Below are 22,241 nucleotides of genomic sequence, written 5' to 3'. Positions count from 1 at the left end.
CATATAATTCTGTAGCCTTCAGGGATGGCCAGAGTCAGGGCAGAGTTGGTCGTTTCGCTCAACCAGGTTTCAGTCAAGAAAAGGAGATCCAAGTCATTATCTGAAAGAGTCTGCCAGATATTGAAAGCATGTTTTACCAGAGATCTACAGTTTACTAATGCAGCTCTAAGAGTTATATTTGTACTAAGAGCCCGGCCAGAGGCAGAGCAAGGCCTGTGTAGGTGTCTAGCCCGAGTGTTATATTCTGTCAGGGAAAAGCCACAGCAATTACACATGTGATCTAGACTTCGGGTGTCCAATGAGTGAAGCAACGAATGAGGGCACCAAGTGGGTCTAAGGGCGAGGATCTCCATCTGGTTATATGTCGTCCTTTCACTGATGTTTAAACGGGCAGGGGAACCGGCCCCGGTCACATCTTGGTCGCGGACGGGCGCAGACGGGCTTGCCTTTGGCGCGCCGCTGGCGCGGCCCGCTGCGCGGCCGTGCAAGGATGACCATATCTAGCAGGTGAGTGTGGGAGGGACCAGGCTACTGGACCGCCATCCTAAACTACCCCCAAGATGGCGGCTAAGCTTCACTGGACCTCCGCGGCAGCACCTAATCGGCTGTGCGGTGTCTGGTGAAGTGAGGAGGTGAAAAACACAGCAGAAGTAACTGCAGGTAAGCCTAGATTAAAATCACAATCTCAAAATGAACAAAAATAGCACCATTTAAATTCGCCACTAGCTTCCCGGCTTCCCGCCTCAGGAAGGTCAGCTGCCTGTCTACTGCGCGTGATGCCCAATGCGCGTCTTATGAGCATGTGAGGGCGGGAGGGACCAGGCTACTAGACCGCCACCCTAAACTACCCCCAAGATGGCGGCTAAGCTTCACTGGACCTCCGCGTTAAGTGGCTGAAATCTAGAACTTTGCAAAAGGTACATTAACCCTCTGAGCTATTTTATGATGATTTAGACCCATTACCAGCGAATGCACATCGATCTCTCCAACAAATGCAAAATTACCAGAGTTATCTCAGCAGCGTCACACCCCGAGACCTGCTGGATGACGTGGACCTCAGCAGAAGGTGCCTTTACCTCCAAAGGATAAAGTGTATTGTGCAGCACACTGTATTCAATTTTACGTGATGGACTGAATCCTAGTTTAAAAAAAGATAACGGTGGGTTCATGCATTTGTAGTTGTGGAGACCCATGCCGAACCATAATCAGGTTACAAGTTCCAAACGTCTCAACATCACTAAAGACCTGCACGTACTAAATAATTACAGTCCCTTAAACATCGCAAACGTCACGCCAACTGGGTCTAGGGGGCGTATAAAACTTTCCTGAAACTCTTTGCACCTGATATATTTCACCAAAAAGCAAACAGGTCAGCCACTTGGTACCAACAAACTCGAAAGCAATCAGTGAGGAGGAAACGTATTCTGCATATGACTGGAAAGCCAAGTGGCCTTGGATTGATTGGCAGAATTTTTGTCAGGGATTGGCCAGTCGAACACTTTCCCCGGTGCTGCCCATTGCTACCTTTCGTCATTGGCGGGCTGTTTGACTCTTCACTATTGACTTTTACCTCTTCATTAGGAGTGAGGTAAGACCCACTGTGAGAACATGGTAACTAGAGTATTCTTGTCCCTGGTGCTCTAAGCCTGCCACTGCTGCCCTGGCTTTATCTGTGCCTTATTAATCCAGCATCTCGCCGGTCTTTTACTAAATTCTCTGTGGCTCTCGCTTAGACTGCCCTTTACAGAATGGGCAAGGAGTTTGATGACCAGGTTTTCTTTCCCTATCCACCGCTTTGCAGGACAGAGCACACATGGAATGCACCCGCAAGTGGTCTAGGCTGTGGGATGCCCCTTGCACTACCGGGCATTACAATGCTTGAGTCGACTGGGCGTGAAACCCATCGGATATCAGGCCACACTTACTCCTTTATTTTAAAGTCTCTGCGTTTTCATGCAAATACCTGCTGCCCATGTTGTTTGCCCTAGCTAGTCCAATAATATGTTTTGAAGGTATCCGCGTAGAAGACTAATGTTTATGTTCCTAGCTACTGTGTTGCTCTGTTACAAAATGTGCTATTCTCGTGGGGGAGTTAGAAAATCCTATGCAGAGCCACTGCCGCCCGGGCATATAAAGCCAAAGCGTGAGCCGACCAGTTGAAAGATTTGCAATTAAGCAGAGGTGAGCAAGCTAACAGAGAGAGTCGACCCAGAGCCGAGCCAAGCTTCCAGTTTTATGCTATGAGCCTGTTTATAAGCAGAGTCTTGAAAATATACAGTAAGTATCGTATACATTATAATGAAGCCTCTTAAAACAAGTGTGCAGAGCGGCCCCAGCTCTACCGAGCCCTCTCCTCTAAAGAGGGTGACCACAGAGCCAGAGAAGAAGCAGCAACATGGGAAAGAGGGGGCGGGAGAAAACTGAACACGCACAGCTTAATCCACAAGATTAAGGATCGCATGTGTGAAGAGCCAAGTGAATAAAGAACAAGCGCTCATGCCTTGCGTTGGCAGCAGGGGGAGGGTAGAGAGGAGTGGGTATGTGCCTGTTTCCCTTGCTAATTACAAACAGATGGTTTCAAAAGTCGCTCCCGCAAGGGAATCGCCAAACGTGCACACGTTGCCATTGAAAGCAATGAAAGCAATGCAACGAGTGCACGTTTTTGGGCAAAAACTGAATCAATTACTAAAGGTATCCTCCTATCCAGCACATGCGTGCTGCATAGGCGAGACCTAAAAACGAGCGATTGAAATAAAACTATTTATACTTGTTCATAGTGTAAAAAACTAGCTGTAGAAATAAAAGCATTTTTTGCTAGGCCTGAATGACTGTGACTCTAGCTGCCCGCCAGTGAAATGATCACAAATGAATGAGGTACTCATCCTAGAACTCACCCAATAAATGAAACAAAAGAATACTGAGAGATTGGGATAACAGATGCTGTAAATACAACCAGGATATTCAAGACGAAGGACCTAACAGGTGGATATGTTGATGGGCATTTGTAGTATTTTTACCATAATTTTAAATACATTGCATAATTTAAGCAAGAGTATATGTCTCATAATTGAATGTATTTAAGCTGACATTATTACTCTTGAGTAAACCAATTAACCCCAATTGAATGTAGATGACTGAGCGACCACTGGATCAGAGAAATATCTTGTTTAATGTTCATGGCTCATATTAAATGGTTGTCATTTAAATATTGAAGAGGAGGATGAGAGGACACGCATGTTCAACATTTCTATGTAGAGTGCATTGATGCTTTCTTGAGTAAGAACATGGACACGTGAAAAAAACAAAATTAGAAAGTAAATGAACAGACTATCAAGGTATATTTGATCATAAATACAGCATCACAAGGTTGAATTTCCACAAAGTCAATAGCCAGTCACCATCCATGATCAAAGTAGTGAGCAGACCAGTCAAGACCCTACAGTCAAATATCCTCATCACCCTATGCGTGCATACATTTGAGGGTTGGCACAGTATGTTTCAAAATAACAGTGCAAATGAGAATGGTCATTTTCCTATCAGTTTGGGCAACTTGTGCTGCTGGCTGTCATGAAACAATACACATAACGCCTTTGGTTTAGCATAAACTATGCATTTATCCGTTGGGACATATCCAATTTGCACAAATCCACATGAAGCTTGGAGGCTGAGGTGGACCAGTGGGTGAAGCAGGTGCCATTCTAATTTAACAGGATTGTACTGGGGAGTTCACTACTTTAGCTGCAACACATAGCTATGAAAAAGATTAGGGCAATTTAACAATTTAATTTTATTGATATAGATCTCTTATGAGATCAACAATTGTACGTAATTACATGAAATTCTTGCATAAAATGTTTTAAAGCTTAATATAAAAAAATCACACACATTTAAAACAAAAATAAAACACATTTCATACATTTGTACAATTTATAGCAAACAAATTAATTTGGTGGACTTTTAAAAAAGCGATTAAATTGGTGGAGGAGGAAAGGTTATGTCTAAAAGCTATAGGCTTTATAAAACGGTTTTGAACTCCTACTACCTCTTTGTTTGAACATAACCATAAGATATGTGCTAGGTCCTGGTTTCCGTGATTGCATTTATCACAAACCCCACTATCGTTGTCAAGGTTATTCCAGTGTCTTGTGAAAACCTTTAAAGGAAGTAGCCTAAAAACAACATGGTAATACATCTTATAATATTATGTTCCAAGGTAAAACTTGTGTATTGTTGAGGGGATGATATAATCTATAGTGACTGCTTTTTAACATTTTTTATTGCGGTCCATGTCTATGATTTGATTCTCCTTGCACTTGGCACTTTTACGGCACTAGACCCGACGTTGTCCGTCTGTTAGCGCAGACATGCCTGCTTCCTGGGTCAGCGCTCTAGTTGTTTCTTCTCATCATCTATTTAAACGCCATACTGGCGTGGACAGGCAAGCCTGTCTGCGCCCCTCTGTGCTCGGCCCGCGCTCAGTGCCAGCCATGCTACCCGTAACGCAGGGACTTGTTGCTACTCAAGTGAGACCCTGCGGAAGATTGGCGAAACTATGAGCGATGAGGTAGGAGGGATGCTCTGAGTTGTGCATTACTGAATGTTCGTTCCCTTTCCAAACATTGCAGAGAGATCCAATTACTTATCAAGGTGCACCATTTCGATGTTGTGGTCATGACTGAAACCTGGACATACCCTGACTCTGTTCTTGAATTAGGGCAGGCGTGTCCTCTTGGGTATAAGATCTTCCATAAACTTAGAGGCTCTGGCAGAGGAGCGGGGGGGGGGGGTTGGCATACTGTTTAAAGACAGCTGGAATTTTGTCCCTATGGAGGTCGACATGGTGGAGGGATTTGAGTTTCTAGGATTTTCTTTAAAAGACACCAAGGTACACTTGTTAGATGGTATAGTCTGTTATAGACCCCCCTAGCCCTGTTAGTATGCTTCACCTGTAGGCATTGATTGCTGTAATTGACACTATGGCCCTTACCCACTCGAGATTGCTTATAGTTGGAGATTTTAACATGTGGTTCAATGGGAATCTGAACATGGGATACTCTAATCTTCTCCAATCCTGTGAGAACCTTGGACTCCGTCAAGGAGTGACGGAGCCAACACATAAAGGGGGCACATCTTGGATTTAATGTTTAGTGAGGTTAGTGCCACTGGGCACATAAGGGTATTTCCGGTGGACTGGACTGACCATCTTTTTGCTAAATTCCTGACATTTATTCCTAGTCAAGAAGCTCCAGCTAATAGGAAAGTTAGGAGTTTTTTCAAATAGGAACTGGAAGAGGGCATTAAAGAAGGTAACGTGCTCCTCAACGTTTGCCATTAATAAGGCTTTAGATGTAGCCAGATCAGTGGAGGAGAACTATGTAGATTTCTGTAGTCAGATCGTGGCAACTGTTAATCAAATCGCTCCCTTGAAAGTCTGCAAAAGCAGAGGCAGACCTTCGGCCAGATGGTTCAATGAAAATTTGAAAAATCTGAAATTGAATTGTAAACAGGCAGAAAGAAAATGGCGAAAGCTGGGTGGACAAGCTTTTAGCATTGCTACGGTAAAACTGTGGAATGAGTTGCCACTCGGTATTAGACAATGTAATTACCTGCTGCAGTTTTGAAAAAGGATTAATACATGGTTGTTTCCTCAAATCTGATTTTGCCCTCTGAGTATTGTCCAATCCTTCAGCCGCCTTCCTGATTAATACTGGTTCTCTAAATTACGTACTGCAGTGCCAGGGTACCCGTGGGGTGTTTGTTGCGCTTAATAAATATTATATACATACATACATACATACATTCATACATATTTAAACTCAATTGTAGAAGTGACAGAGTTGTAATGAGATAATACCTTGTCCTGGTCGAACCTTAAATGGGGAGTCAAATTTTTCAGAAAGACCAGGACTGAAGAATGGATTCAGTACACTGGAAGTATTGTAGAACAGTCTTAAGATTTGTTTGAAATGTATCTTGTTTTTTTCTCTGAATTAAAGCCTTCGTATCTCAGTAGGGTCCTTAAAGAGCATTCTTCTGCATGCAGAAGTTTGAAAGCCCATCTAATTATATTTGCTAAGGCTATTGAGAATGCACTTACGATGGCAAATTCCAAACGAAGGATCTGTACTGGGACAGCTTGACTTAATAACATTAATTTGCGTAAAAATTTACCTTTGCTGATATGCAAAACGTTCCATTTGGCTAAAGGAATACACTCTGTGGCGTAGGTAATTGTTGGTGCAATTTTGTCACTATATATTTCAAACATTGTTTGAAAATGCTTCTTGCCTGAATAGTTGTAGAATTTCCTCATGGCGTAAATGTGTGTTTCTGCTTTTTGTTTCATCTGGTGAAGATGAGAATGAACTTCTAAGGTTTGAGAAAAGACTCGCCCGAGATAGGTGTAGGATTTTACCACCTCTATGTGTGTGCCATCCAGTTGCCAATGATAGTGGAGGTGGCATTCTCGACCCCTAAAGGGAACTACCTTTGTTTTTAGAAGTATTCACCTTTAGGAAATTTGTTTCTGTATATCTAGTAAGTGTGTCTATATTCTCTGTAAGTCCAGCAGGGTAAGATCGAAAATGACTACGAGGTTAGAAGGTTAGGATAATATTCAAGGATTAGAGGTTATGTTATGCTAACTGTGCTGTATTGTCATTATTATTGCCTTGCAACACTGTCAGGTTCGGCTACTTCACACCCAGGACAATCAGTAGTGTAGATGCGGATAATATTTTGTGTGTATATTGGGTTGTACTCTGGTTCGATGTCTGAATATCTTTACCATTTTCAGGTGTTTTCCATCTGAGGATTACTATGTGCATTGTCCGACTTAAGGCATTTGTTGAAAGTAACTGGGACTATGGTGCCTAGGCAGAGTCATGGAACAAAGTTACAGTTAGGGTTCTCTGCAATGATAAATTCACGTTACTTAGTCAGCAATAATGTCATTTTATCAGACATGCCGTATTATTTGGCACATACGATTATAAAATTGCTAAGTATCTCACACATATTAGCTCACCCATACAACAAAGTATATGTCTGAATTTTGCATGTTACAGAACGTGGTCACATCAGATTTATTAATGATAAGTCCATTTTAAAAAAATGATCCAATTTCAGCTTTTCTCCCAATAGTTTTTTTAGAAAGGAAGCCCACTGTACACTGTTGTCATGTAGTATGCCCCCAGGTACCATCGCAAACAGTCATGAAGGTACACAGAAGCCAGAGTCTTGCCATAGAATGTCCTCCAGACTCATGGTCCTTTATATATAGTCTTGGATATATATGTTGTTATGTCCCTACATAATGGGGTTGGCGTGTTTTGGCTAGTGTCTTAAGGCCTCCTCAGGACACAACAAATTAAAGTGTCGAGAAAACCTTATTGAAATGCATGCAATACACTTCCACTGCCTGAGAGGCTGTACCACAAACTCCATCTTGTGCAATTTAGTACCAGAGGCAATCCAAAATGGGTCCCAATTGTCTCAGTAATCTCTTGCTCACATCCACAGAAAGTCCTATTACCATTCATGCTTTGCACAAAAGGCACTTGACATGCACACAGGATAACAGCTCAAGGGTCTGTGTCTCTCATACAAGTGAAACTTTAAACGAGTGGGGCTGATAAATTAGATGTCACACACTTAGACTTCAGTTTGTGGTGACCCCTGACATAGCTTCAAAGGGGTAACAAGAGAGCCAAGAGCTAATGCAAGTAAAAAAAAAAGCCAACCGGGTACATGGCAAATATATTTGAGGTGCAATGTGCTCCTCACAGTCCTGGATCATGGTACCACTACACCTGCTGAACTATTCATAGCTATTTCCCTGAATATATTGACACACTTGATATGAGTGAGTGTTTGGCTGGGCTGATTATCTATCAGTGGGAAACAGCATTAACCACACTGTGTCAACCACGCATGCCTTTACCACGCTTACCTTTATCTTGCATATGCCTTTACCATGCATATTCCTTTACCACGCATGCCTTTACACCGGTTTTCGCTGTAAAGGCGGTAAAGGCAATTGCATGGTAAAAGCAGGTCAGTGTTCTAGACTCTGAGCGAAGGGTCGAGGGGTGGAAGGTGTTGGAGAGGGACTTCCTGCCCAGACTAGATTGTGAGGAACTGGAAGGAGCGGGACGCGGCTTGGTGAGCAGTTTTCTGGTCAGAGTTGGGGTAGAGTTAAGGGTGGGGTCCGGGTTTTAGGACTCAGGGTGGGTGGTCGGGATAGTTTTTAGTGCTGGGGGATGTTTTTAGGGCTCAGAACAGAGGGCTAAGGTGTTCCTATGGCAGTGAGGCTGGTTTTAGGGCTCAAGGCTAGGGGTAGGGGGTGGGGTATTTATCAGGGCTTGAGGTGGGGTTTTAGAGCTCAGGGTAGTTTTTAGGCTGAGGGCCGTTTTAGGGCTCAGGGCGGGATGCTGGGGTATTTTTAGGACTGGGTTTGGGGTCGTTTTAAGGGCTGCTTTTAGGGCTCAGGGCAGGGTTGAGGAAAAGTGGTCTTCTGATCGGCATCATTTGTACCGGGACTCCATTGCTTTTTCATTGCCATCTCGTGTCAAACACTTCCACACAACCCACCTGGTCATTTCTGCTGATGCCTGCAGAAAATTCTAACTGACACGACAAAAACCTTCTTGCAGCCTGCATTTTTGCCCAGGAACTGTCACACACCCAACACCCCCTATTCTCTGCAGTTCACCAGAAAGCCATGAGACACTCACACCCTGAGTAAATGATTTATTTTCCATATCCTGCTCCCAGCCTGGTAAACATCCTTGACACCGTGATCAGGTTATCTGGACAATGGGCTGACTGCTGGACCTTCATCAGGGTGATTAAACAATGACTTGAAAGACCAGGCTTTGATCAAGGCAATTGAACAATGACCTGAAAAGACTAAGCCTTGATCAAAGCCGAGTGAACAATGATTTGTGTACCAAGCCTTGACCAGGTCATCATCTACAAACGTCGTCTGGATCTGATTATCAACTGCAAAGACTGCCCGGATTAAACAATGAACTAACGGCCAACAGACTGGGATGAAAAAGTATAAAAGGCTTGTAAGCTGCAGAGTGAAGTAGAAGCCTCCTCTGTCTTGTCTCTGATTAGCTTGGGACTCTGTTCCATATCCCGGGCTATTGAATAAATCTGGGTCTTCCTGTCAAACCATCCCTCCCGACTTTTCCTATAACACAGACCATGCCCGCTAACCCTGTCCTCGCTGCGGGAATGACAACAAGTCTACATACGCTCAACCCCTGCGGCTTTACCCCTACATGCCCTTTTCCTGCTTCCCCGTGGTCTACAGTTAAGCAGGATTTATATAAATTGTTGAATTCCCCCCAACTGGCCTCCTTGCGCTCTGCAGTCAGCTTTTCATCCCTTCGAGAAAATGACCTACAGAGGCAACAATGTGAATGTTGGATAAATAACGGGAATATGTATGCCTTTAAAGAAATATGGTCCACCTTTTCCCAGTGGACGATTATGGAGCAGACCACATGGGCTGAATACATGTGTACCCTGGCCATGCAAAGATTTGAGAATGCGCTTGCAGGTACCCACCCGATTAATGGACCTTAGGTCGCAAAGAAAAAGAGCCGATGTTCAGGGAGAGGGGATGTTTGGCACTATATCTGCCTTAATGGCCTACCGTGATATGGCCGTTTTTCCCAACACCCCTCTAGAAACAGCTATGCCATGAGAGAGGCGGCCCCTGTCTTTGTAACGCACTTACAGATGCCCAAAATAATGGTCGAGGGGCTGTTGAGGCACACTGGAACAGACTTTGGGTTCATGTTCCTTGGAAAAGGTCAGAAGTAATGCAGTTAAAAGGACAATTACCAGACCCCCGGAAGAATCCGGCTGCCTTTTACAGAGAATTAGGTCATATTATATCTACAGGTACTCTCGTTCTTGAGGATATAGATTTACTTTTTGGTACAGTTGTCCCCACTGAGATTTGGGACAAAATTCAACATACTGACCATGAAGCGGCGTTGGGAGGTAAATGGGCTGACCTGGAGGCTATGGAAGAAGCAAGAGTAGGAGGGACTAAACCAGAAGCTGCCATCCTGTTTTTGCCCGGTAAAATCATGACGTTTATGAAAACACTTTTTTGCCAGAAACTGTCATTAACTGGAATAAAATAAACGCCTGTAGGCAGCGAAAATTTGAGATTGTGGCTGATTTCTTTACCCATTTTGAGACAGAATACAAGGGACATAGTGGTTTGGATCCCTGCACCCCAGGTTCTGGCCCAGTGTTTGTCGATAAGTTTGTCAGCAACTTGCTTCCTGAGATTTCTGCCAGGCTTAAGGAAGTTGAAAGTATGTGGTCTGCCCAAACTATGACTGGTATCTTGGCTATGGCACAATATCACGAGAATAGGGAGAATGAGGATAGAGACAATGAAAATAAGAAGGTTAGGTATCTTAAGACTAATGCACTTCTGCAGCAAGCTTACCCTCCCCGAGTTCCCGATGCCCGCGGGAATTTCAGACCTCTACCCCAACCCCCTCCGAGGGCTCACCAGTCTACCCCCTCCAGCCCTCAACGTACGCGAGCCCTCCAAACAGATCAGTGTTCTTATTGTAAGGGGTATGGCCATTGGATAGATGAGTGTCCTGTGTTAGCTGAAAACATCCGAACAGGGAAAACTCGACTTCGCCCTCCCAGGAAGGGGAGGCCAACTAGGGACCATGGCCCGCCCCATTCACAGGATAAAGAACGCAGGCCCAGGGATGACGCTCCCATCTGGCAGCGCCCGGCTAATAGGTTTGACGGGTTACGAAGTAACACGCACTTATTACAATGATGATTATGATGAAGTTGATGAGACAGGGTCCTACCAAGCATTGGACAGCCAGGAAAGGGGTATTACCAGAGTGCAAATTCCAGTGGATCAAAAGGGCCCGTATGTTCATATGTCAGTTGTGCGGAATGATTAGAATTTTCTTTTGGATACTGGGGCCACCAAGTCTTCTGGCAATATGAATGTCTCTGTGGGTTTTGCAGGAACACCTGTGACCAGCCCTGTCTCTGAACCCCTCCCTCACGATATTGGCCCTGCACATGTTCACGCTCCCTTCGTCCTTACTACAGGTTGCAGTGAAAACCTGTTAGGCATGGATTTACTGAAAGCTCTGTATGCGACCATATCATGTAGTCCCTAAGGTGTATCTCTAACTATTTCACCCACTGCAACTTCCTATATGTATCTGTCTGGTCCCCTCTCACCAGCATTGTAGTCTTTACCTTCCTCCCTTTGGGCATCATCAGACACTGATGTAGGGTGTCTCAACATATCCCCTCATGTGGTACGCATCCAGCCAGGTGCACTTCTCCCCCGCCTCCGGCAGTATTGACTGCCCGCGGAAGGAGAAATGGCCCTTTTAACAATAATATCTGAATTAATGGACAAGGGCGTAGTGAAGGAGACATGTGGCAATATCTGTAACAGATCGATTGTTACAAGGCACGGAGTGACGACGTGCGTCAAGTGCTACTCAAACCTGAACGTCAAAACTTTTCAGAATCTATCAGTTAGAGTGCACAGGGGTAACACAGATTCTAATATCTGTAACAGTCCCATTATTCCAGTTCTTATAAAGACCAATGGAGATGCTCTCTCCCCTAAAATATACAGATTTGTAATTGACCTTAGAGCCCTTAACAAAATAACAATCTCCCAATATCCTGTTGTCCCCGACATTACTGCTCTCTTAACAATGGTCCCTTCTGATGCAACACACTTCACTGTCATAGACCTGAAAAATGCTTTTTTCAGCATTCCTATACATCCTGACAGCAGACTTTTTTTGGGATTCTCCCTTGGTGGGCGGAGCTTTAGATTCTGCCGCGCCCCTCAAGGTTTCACCGAGACCCCCAGTATCTATAGTCAAGCCCTAAAAAGTCAACTAGATTCATTGGAACTCCCTGATAATTCCACACTATTACAATATGTAGATGACCTCCTCATTGCTGCAAATTCTGCCCCAGCATGTAAAGAAGCTACTCTCTGTTTGTTACGCCACCTTGCCCTCCACAATCACAAAGTCTCTTTGAAAAAGCTTCAATTTTGTCAAGAGAAGGTGACCTATTTAGGTCATCTCCTCTCAAAGGAGGGAAGGCAGCTCACGGCTGATCATGTAGCCATTATCAATGCTATGACGACCCCACGAACACAAAATCAGGTGAGAGCCTTCATAGGCCTAACATCATACTGTAGACAGTGGATTTCCAATTTTTCGGCCATGGTCAAACCTCTCCTTGCCCTCACCACCAAAGACATATCAGACAGTTCCTTTCCATGGACTAGCGAGCAAGCACAGGCCTTCCAAGATTTAAAAAAGGCTCTGTGCACTACTCCAGTCCTCGGTACTCCTGATTATAACAAAAAAATAATTATTTTGTACATGAGACAGATGGCTGTGCATGCGCTGTCTTGACCCAGATGTTCGGAGGTCACCATCGGCCATGTGCCAATTTTTTTTCAGCCACCTTAGATCCTGTTACAAGGGCTCTCCCAAGATGCCCACGGGCGACTGCTGCGGCCACCCTCATGGTCCGTCAGAGTGCGGGGATTGTCATGAACTCCCCCTGACTCCGATGGTCCCCCATTCTGTAGATACCCTCCTTAATAACACCAAGACACAGTACCTCACTAGCGCATGACTCACAGGATATGACCTGACACTCTTTGCCAGCCACATTAACATCAAAAGATGCACTGTACTAAACACCGCCACACTACTCCCACTGATACTCAGGATGCCCGCTTAGACCCACATGATTGCATATTAAGGACAGAGAAGGAGACAAAGGGACGGGTTGACTTACAGGACACCCCGATAGCAGAACCAGAAGGTACACTGTATGTAGACGGATCATGTCTCAGAGGACCAGATGGTAACACCTCAGCTGCCTTCACTCTCACGACATTAGGGCGAGTAGTAAGAACAGCTCAGATTCCGCAGTGCTCTGCTCAAGCAGCAGAATTAGTGGCCCTCACTAGAGCTTGTGAGGTAACCAAAGGGATGACGGTAAATATTTATACTGACAGCCAATATTCCTTTGGGGTGGCCCACAACTTCGGGAGGTTGTGGAAAGCAAGGAATTTTCTTACAGCCCATGTGACCAAAATTCAACATGGCCCCCTAATTCACCAACTGTTAGACTCCCTGACACTCCACAGAAAGGTGGCCATTATAAAATGTAAGGCCGATAAGAAAGTGACAGATGATGTTGGGAAAGGCAATGCCCTGGCTGACCAGACGGCCAGGCAAACAGCTCTTAGAAAAAGAGAAGGAATGTATGTAGGAGGTCCTGCTATGTGGGTGGCACACAAGGGCATGGTTGAAAATACAGTACAGAGTGTGATTGATATTCAGTCCCATACTACTCCTGAGGAACTAAGGGTGTGGAAGGAGCAATTAGCAAAGGAGGGAATTGATGGTTGTTGGGTCCGTATGACTATGGAAAGACAATGGATGTTACCTGACAGTCACGTGCCACCAGTAGTTACGATGGCCCATGGTCCTGCTCACATCAGTGCAAAAGGGATATGTAAACTGTTGGAACCTATATGGTACAACTCTAGGATCCCAGCATATGCTGAGAAACTGGTTAAACATGCATGATTTGCCTAATGTATAACCCAGGAAAAGGCACACTTACTCCTAAGGGAGGATTCTCTCCTCCTACCTTCCCTTTTGAAGTCCTCCAAATGGATTACATCCAGATGGACCGATGTAATAATTTGAAATACGTCCTAGTGGTGGTCTGTACCTTCAGCCGATAGGTGGAGGCCTACCCCGTCAAAGACTGCACCGCTATCACTACAGCCGAAGTACTATTAAAAGCGTACCTCCCACGATTCGGTTTGCCCCGCTTGGTTTGGAGTGACAATGGGACACACTTTACCGCCCAAATTATGGAATATGTCTGTACAGCATTGGGTATAAAACACACATTTCATGCAGCTAATCACCCCCAGTCAGCAGGTCTAGTAGAGGTGTACAATGGCATCCTAAAAACTAAAATGGCCAAAATAGTAGCTGAAACAGGTGTCACTTGGGTTGATGCTCTGCCCTTAGCCCTACTGTCCACAAGAACAACGGCCCACACGAGAATCGGCCTGTCCCCACATGATATTGTGTTCGGGAGGCCTGCCAATGTATGGGGTGTCCCGCGGCCTAAGAAACTGTCTGACGTTGAATACCCTGTATTAACTGATTACCTGTACAGTTTAACTAACACCTTTCGTACTCTTTATCACCAGGTGCATGAGGCCATACCTGACAAAAGCGAGGGCCCAGGACACGTTATCCAACCTGGTGATTGGGTCCTGATCCGGAATTTTCAATGAACTAAGACCCTCAAGCCCCGCTGGACACTACGCAGTCAGGTGTTACTGGCCACCCGCACCACTGTGAAAGTAGAAGGTCGGAAGAATTGGGTGCATTCATCACACTGCAGGCGTGTTCCTCTGCCCCTCCCCTATGATCAGTGGGTGAGGGAAGGACTAGTAGACTCAGAAACAGAAACAGTCCCGATGTTTGTCCCATTCAGCGATGCTAGATTGCATTCTACATCTACGGAAGCATAGAGTGACAACATACTGAAAGGAAGGGTGGAACCTTCCCTTAACTCTGCTCAACACCAAGAACAATTGTTTCCCGACCATGCTGTTCCTTCTTCCGACCGATACAACTTGCGCCACCGAGGGAAGGCTTGCTTCGCCAAGTACCTACAGGCTGTAAGGCTGTGATCTTCCCCGGCTGAGAGTAGTGCTGGTGTGTCAGATGGAGGTAAGCCATAAGGGCCCTTGGCACCTGCACCCAGTGAAGCAACCACCAATCACAGACAGCCGCTAGAGGTTCCTGGCTTAGCACAATGGCCGCCGTCCAAAACACCCAAATCCAGAAACAAGATGTCAGCCTCCGACATAGTAAATGCTTCATGGTCACCGTGGTGATGCTGTTTGTCTCCCTCATCCTGTCTATCCTTGGTTGGCTGTTACTAATCTACCATCCTGGTACCTCACCAACTCCTACCCTGACTCCTGCAGAACACCAGTATTACATGTTACCAGTCCACGAATTACCCCGCCGTGCAGAATTCTTCAACAACACCTTCATTCAAAAGTTTCATCATCACCAGCTGATCATGAACACTTCCAACTGCTGGGTGTGTGGACTGATGCTGCATTCCATGATACACCCTGTCCCATTCTTTCCCTACCCCTTTTCCATCTCTGGGTCTTGTCTTGCATGGTGAATACACTGTCAATGGTACTGCAAATTCTGCCCTTGGAACATTTCGGACGACTTCTGGCGGAACAGATGCCAATGCTCCTTTTTGCCCGACCAGCTCATTCACAACGCTACTACCACCAGATGAACTCGGTGAGATGGTAGTATTCAACTCAACTAATCAACAAACATTTTCCAGATTCCGCACAAGAAGCATACTGCCTGATGAACGAGACACTGTGAATGTCATAAATGTGCAAGGCCGTGTCTGCATTCATGGTCTAGGGAATATGAAAGTTGGTATCAGTACATGTGATATCACCAAAACTTTAAACTCTACATTTCCTCCGAAGCTGGTGGCATCACCCAACACCTATTTCATCTGTGGCGCTGCCGCCTACACTTGGCTCCCCCGTAACTGGTCGGGTACCTGCTATCTGGCCTTACCCCTTCCACCAACGTATTCTACCCATGGGGGTTACCACCTGTCAATGAAGGGTGCTCTGCGCCCCTCACGTAGGGGCGTCATATCATCCGAGGATACAGCAGGCCAGGAAACCGGGGACTTCATTAAAGGTTTCCTTCCTTTCTGGGGCCCCATGGCCAACAGTCGGGCTGTAAGAGGACTGACCAGGGTCCTTGAAGCCACCATCACAGTAACAGCTGGTGCCCTCTCCAACATCACAGCAGAGCTACAGGCGGACTGCCTCATAACGCTTCAGAACAGGATGGTCCTAGACGTCATCCTTGCTGATCGTGGTGGTGTGTGTAAAATGATCGGCTCCAGCTGCTACATGTACATCCCAGACAACGCACCAACAGTGTACGATGCCATCCAACGTCTGCATCGCCTTTCTTCCGAAATTCATCTGGATGAAGGCAACTGGTCCCTCACAGGCTGGATCTGGGGCCTCCTTTCCCAGTGGGGGTGGATAATCCTCATCTTCATTGCCTTGGGAGTAACTGGTCTCCTGCTGTTTGTGCTTTCAGTATCTGCCAGTGCTCTGTACAATGTGTGTCCAGACCATCAAGCCTCCACATTCACAACACCAATATGATGATGATGCTCCAACAAGAAATGGATGGCCTTATGAACATTGACATTTCTTAAAGTATTTGCCACTCAATGGCAAAAGGAGGGTCTGAGGAAAAGTGTTCTTCTGATCGGCATCATTTGTACCGGGACTCCATTGCTTTTTCATTGCCATCTCGCGTCAAACACTTCCACTCGACCCACCTGGTCGTTTCTGTTGATGCCTGAGGAAAATTCTGACACAACAAAAACCATCTTGCAGCCTGCATTTCTGCCCAGGAACTGTCACACACCCAACCCCCCCTGTTCTCTGCAGTTCAACAGAAAGCCACAAGACACTCACACCCTGAGTAAATGATTTATTTTCCATCTCCTGCTCCCAGCCTGGTAAACATCCTTGACACCGTGATTAGGTTATCTGGACAATGATCTGACTGCTGGACCTTCATCAGGGTGATTAAAGAATGACTTGAAAGGCCGGGCTTTAATCAAGGCAATTGAGCAATGACCTGAAAAGACTAAGACTTGATCAAAGCCGAGTGAACAATGATTTGTGTACCAAGCCTTGACCAGGTCACCATCTACAAATGTCGTCTGGATCTGGTTATCAACTGCAAACACTGCCCTGAATAAACAATGAACTAACAGCCAACAGACTGGGATGAAAAAGTATAAAAGGCTTGTAAGCTACCTAGTGAAGTAGCAGCCTCCTCTGTCTTGTCTCTGACTAGCTTGGGACTCTGTTCCATAGCCCGAGCTATTTAATAAATATGGGTTCCTCCTGCAGACAAAGGCTCCTGTGTCTCCTATTCCGGTTCTTCAAAGTGCTGGAGTGTTTTTAGGGCTAGGGTCGGACAGTTTTCCGGGTTGGGGACTAGATTTAGGGCTCGGGCGGTGTCTGGAGTGTAACCTTTAAGATGCATATACCTTTACCAATCATGCCTTTACAACAAAATTTGTTGTAAAAGCATGCGCGGTAAAGGCGTACGTGGTAAAGACCTGGTTGTGGTGAAGACAGCGTTGTTAAGGCATGTGATGTAATTGCATGCATGGTTCCGTCATACAACCCTTACCAGTTGAAGCTTTTAAGTCTTGGTTTCATGGGTTCTTGTATCAAACTACATATGAGGCTTGATTGTGTGTTAATTAATTTCTAAGTTTCTACCATCATTACCTTGTTGCTTGTTTATTTGGTGTTATTGCATGTCAGTCTCTGACATAATTTACTTATTCTCCTTACTTCCTCGGTCATGAGGAGTATAACCTGTTTCAATGTGTCTGCTCCCTTTATTTCTGTGTCCTTTGTCTTCATTTTCAAGTCCTCTTTATGGTTCTCACTATGAGATGTCCGGTAAAGAGATGATGGGCTGAGGTGAATAATTCCAGCTCTTATCTCCCTCCTAGTGATTGGACATCATGAGATTTTGGCCACAGAAATGGGAAAGAGCAAGCACGTCCCTGATAAATGGTCCAACACCAGATATGGTTCTCTATATTCTGGGCTGTTTGGCACATATTTTCCTACTGTATTGGACATGGAATGCATTTGGTTTTACTAGGCGCATTCCTTTGCCCTGTCCAAACTTGTAATCATGAGGTGGGGTGTTGGGGATACTTTTCCATTAAGTAATGGTGCCCTATGTTGTGTTTTGTCACAGTGTTTGTTAGTGCACTCTGCTCCATTGAGCTAATATGTGTGCTGGTCAAATAGGGGTAATCAGGGGTAGTTTATGTAGGTGTTTCTAATTTACTGTATAAACATTGTGACAACTTGGCAAGTTTGAATAGAGCAGTTCCCTTACCATGGCCAAACATGAAGGTAGGTTGTAGACAGTAGTGTAAGTTCTTGGGGATGTGCAGTGTGAACAACACTTCATGCAGACTGCTCTATATTAAGAGGCATATTTATGAGCACCTTGTGCCGCCGGAGCACCACTTTTTGTGATGCTCCGGCAGTGCAAACTACATAATCATATTTATGAGGTCACACAAAGCCGCTTTGCTTGGCTTTGAAGGGCCTCATAGATATATAGTAAGGCAAAGCATGGCAAATCGCTGTGTTTCCATACTCTGAGCTAGGGATGCATTCCATGGGCTTTACCATGGCCAGACTGGGAACTGAAACCAGCCCTGACAATCAGCTCGACCGGCCTTCAAGGGGCAGGGGTGCAAGTGGGAAGCACAACTCCCCCTGCCGCTTTTTTTTTATAGGCGGCCAATATTGTCATCTGTAACAAAACCAGCCCCCACCATTCCAGCCCACCGGTGCCCGCTACGGCCAGTCCGGCCCTGGGCTTTACAGTGGTTATTCCCATGCAACACCCATGCATTTTGACGCTTCCCAAGATTAATACAACCATGTAAACCTGGGCATGCACCAAAACCTTACACCTCCCAAAAGGAGGCACAAAGAGGAGAAATAACTTTATTTCTCCTAGTTTTTTTTTTCCTCTTTCCTGGGAGGAAAAATCCTTCCAGGATTTGTTTTGTGCAGGAAAGTGTGCAGGAAAGTGCTCTTTCCTGTACAAAGGCAATCTGCCGACAACACAGGCATCCTTTCTCCATGGTGCAATGGTGCCTGCACTGGCTCTAGTCTGCTGAAACGGTGCCAGCACAGGGGAAAAGGATAGGAATGCACCGTATTGGATAAATAAGTTCCATTGTATCCTTTCACAAAGGAATTCGAAAACATTCACTCATCAGTTCATAACAGCGTTTATGAGTACTTTTGCATTTTTCTTATTTTCGAAGATTGCCGATTTGCATTTACTAAGGCAATTCCAAACATGATTGTGTAATTTCGAATTGTACAATTAGGCATGAAAAAAAATGTAGAAAATGTTTCAAATCAGCACAACTGCATGTTGTAGGGTTTTTCGTATTTTTTCTACACGTGGAAACACCTTCTGCTTCAACCTATCTAATTTTGTGAGTGTTTCTTTTCCATTCCTACCCTAGAAACGAATTTACTTCTCCGGGCAGGGTGGAAATGGCACAAGAAAATACATATTTTTGAATGCACACAAACTAACAGCATCTGGACGTACTTTTATGGGCAACCCAGCTCTTGAGCGTCCACTCCCCACCCAGGGAACAGATTAATTCCTATATAATATTACATAACACTGTGTAGTATCACAGGTGAGTAACTGTATTTACTACTGCGAATTCACTTTTTGCAGTGTGAATTTTACTATTTGAGACATACAATTGCTTATTGGGACTTTATGTTATTCTTTTACAACCATGAAGCCTGGAAAGCATAATTAAAACAAGGTTACAATGTTGTGACAAGACATCTGGAAAAGGTCCCGCCGCTGTTTATTGTTTTAGCGTGATTTTTTTCTGCTGACAAAGAGCTGCAAATATTAATCTATTCCAATAAGGATGCATGATTACTAGGCACTGGGAAGTTGAATTTGGTGCGGGGCAGACATTCCCACAGTCCTTAAGTACCACAAAGAAGGAAGAATTGTGGTCTGCCCTATGAGCATTGATAAATAGTGCGTTTAAGTGTGATGATTTATGGAATGGAGAGTTTAAACGGTGAGAACCCCTCAGCGGAAGAGTTAAAAAAGAACATAAATTAATGGGGAAACCTGTGGAATGTTGAGGTGAGTGATGAACGAGCAGAGCCGCCTGCTACTCATGGGTGTTGTGATTGAGTGTGCCCCTGTCAGGGCGCTGCTGTGAGCCGCCGCAGTGTGTAAGCGAGCACCACCACAATTACACACAGGACTGCAGCTGTTCATTCACAGCAAATGGCAGGCACGCAAAAGTTGTAGAGGGATCCATGTAGTTATGGAAATTTGCATACATCTGAGATATGGCGAGCTGCCATTTTCAGATAGATTTTTTTTCATTCCCAGGCACATTTTCCTGATCTAACCTATACTTGCGTATTCCTAAAATACAATAGGCATTGCAAGAAGGTCAAGGTTCTACAAACAATGTTACAACTCTATTTCCATGCTCCGTAATACCCCTTAGAGTAGATACAATGCCTCTAATTTAAATGCAACGACATTCACCATTCAATGACACAAAAAAACACTTTCACCTGCACTGCAGCAGTAAAAATGTATACACAATTGAACTAGTCAAATCGCCGAACATAATGACAATATTGACTTTTTCTACTGAAAATTAAAGTACCCTTGGCTGCATGGTAGCAGTGTGTAGTGAAAAAGCAAAATGTTTCTAAAAGATCCATAAATGAAAGTTTCCATTTCTGCACACCATTGTACTTACCTGAAGCCTGCCCTTGTCTTGATTCAACTCCTGTGTCCTCTACCTGGATTGCTGAAAGTGCACTCTGATTGATTCTCTTGTGTGAATTTTCACTATATAATTCTGCTATTTGCACTCTTCAGATTCTTTAGGAACATCCATTTAATAAAAAGAGCAAATTACCCATTCAGCTAAACCTAATTGTATGAATACTCTTTTCGTGTGAGTCAGGTCTGCAATTCAATGTTGTGGTGAGTGATTCAAAATGTACTGATCATGCAAAGTAGGTACATTTATAAAGTGCACTCCACAGCAGTAGCCATCTTTAGGTGCTATTAGGCTAAATTTTCCGAAATTGAATACACTCAATTACACTGTGAGATGGGTCAGGACAAATCGACCCTGAGTTTAGGTTTGAAGATCCTAAACTCTCTTGGGATGGATCCCAGAAAGGGCATTGAGACCATCAAGTTGCCCCCTCCCCCCTTGGTTCTAAGGTGATAAAAGTATGTCTGCACTTTAGATTATTTTGTAAACGTTTCAGTATATGAACAAAATGTGGTTCGATCCTATTGTGGAAATATTGTGAGGTGAGGTCTTGGTAACTTTTAAAGATGAGACACGTGCATTTGAAGTAATACCTGACTCCATAGGAAGCCACTGTAGCCTCCTCCTCCTTTAAGTAACATGTTCTCTTCTTCCAAGGCCTCCTGGCAGAGTGCACCAGAATTTAGGTATTTGTTAGAGACAGCTCTAGAAGCTTGAAAGTAAATATAATAAATAAAGAAACTACAATATATGTTCGCACTGTATCTGTATGTTAACCCATCCCCCCGTTGTTGTTTTTGAGCAGGAACTCACATTTTGGAATATTGTATACTGCAGTCATATGGTGCCTTGGCACATGTAGTTTCGATGCTGCACCAGTGTTTTCATTGGCAAAGCTGCATTATGAGCTCACATAGGGAGGGCCACACTTTTTTTCTGCACACACTACATGAGTGGTCTCGACATTGCACACTGGTCCTCGAAAGAGCTGAGCAGTCATACGTTTGTGGAAGGCACAGTATTACTGCCCCTCACATGGAGGTGGCGCAAGGTGATTGCAGAAGCACCAGCTACGGCACTAACATCTGGGAGACTGTCTGTGAAGAGCACCACAGGGTTCTGCTAGTGTCACTGGAAGCGAAAATGTGTCCCATGAGTCAAACATGGTGGCATGTGTTTCCTCTATGATGTCCACGCTACTCACAATCCCATAGTACTTATGGGAATTTGTCCATTACAGACATGGACAACAAGTTCACCCCACTTGTGCCCCCTGTGAGGGAAGCACCTGACCTGGGCTTCCTGGCCTGCACCTCATGCCATGAAGACTGCAGCTCTATCGGTTATTTCCCGGCCATCCAGGGAGTTCAAGTCTAAATCCTGGTCCCCAGTTCAGCTTTGGGACTCTCACCTACGGACAGTTCCAGGGATAACATAAGCGCAGCATCTTCCTGGATAACTCCGAATTCAACAAAGTAAGGTGGGTGGTGGAAGCAGCAATTGAGCACAGCATCTTCTAGGGGACATTCTATGAGGGTTCAAGTGGAAGACAATTAGTAAAGGATCCATAATGGGAAAATGTTAGAAGCAAAGTTGGGGAGCTGCAGTCCTTTTTCATCAGAAGTTTGCAAGGGATGGTCTGTGCTACAGAAGACCCTTCT

Source organism: Lissotriton helveticus, chromosome 4_1 (assembly GCF_964261635.1).
Source record: "Lissotriton helveticus chromosome 4_1, aLisHel1.1, whole genome shotgun sequence".
NCBI classification, from domain to species: domain Eukaryota; kingdom Metazoa; phylum Chordata; class Amphibia; order Caudata; family Salamandridae; genus Lissotriton; species Lissotriton helveticus.
Note: the sequence above shows the minus strand (reverse complement) of the source record.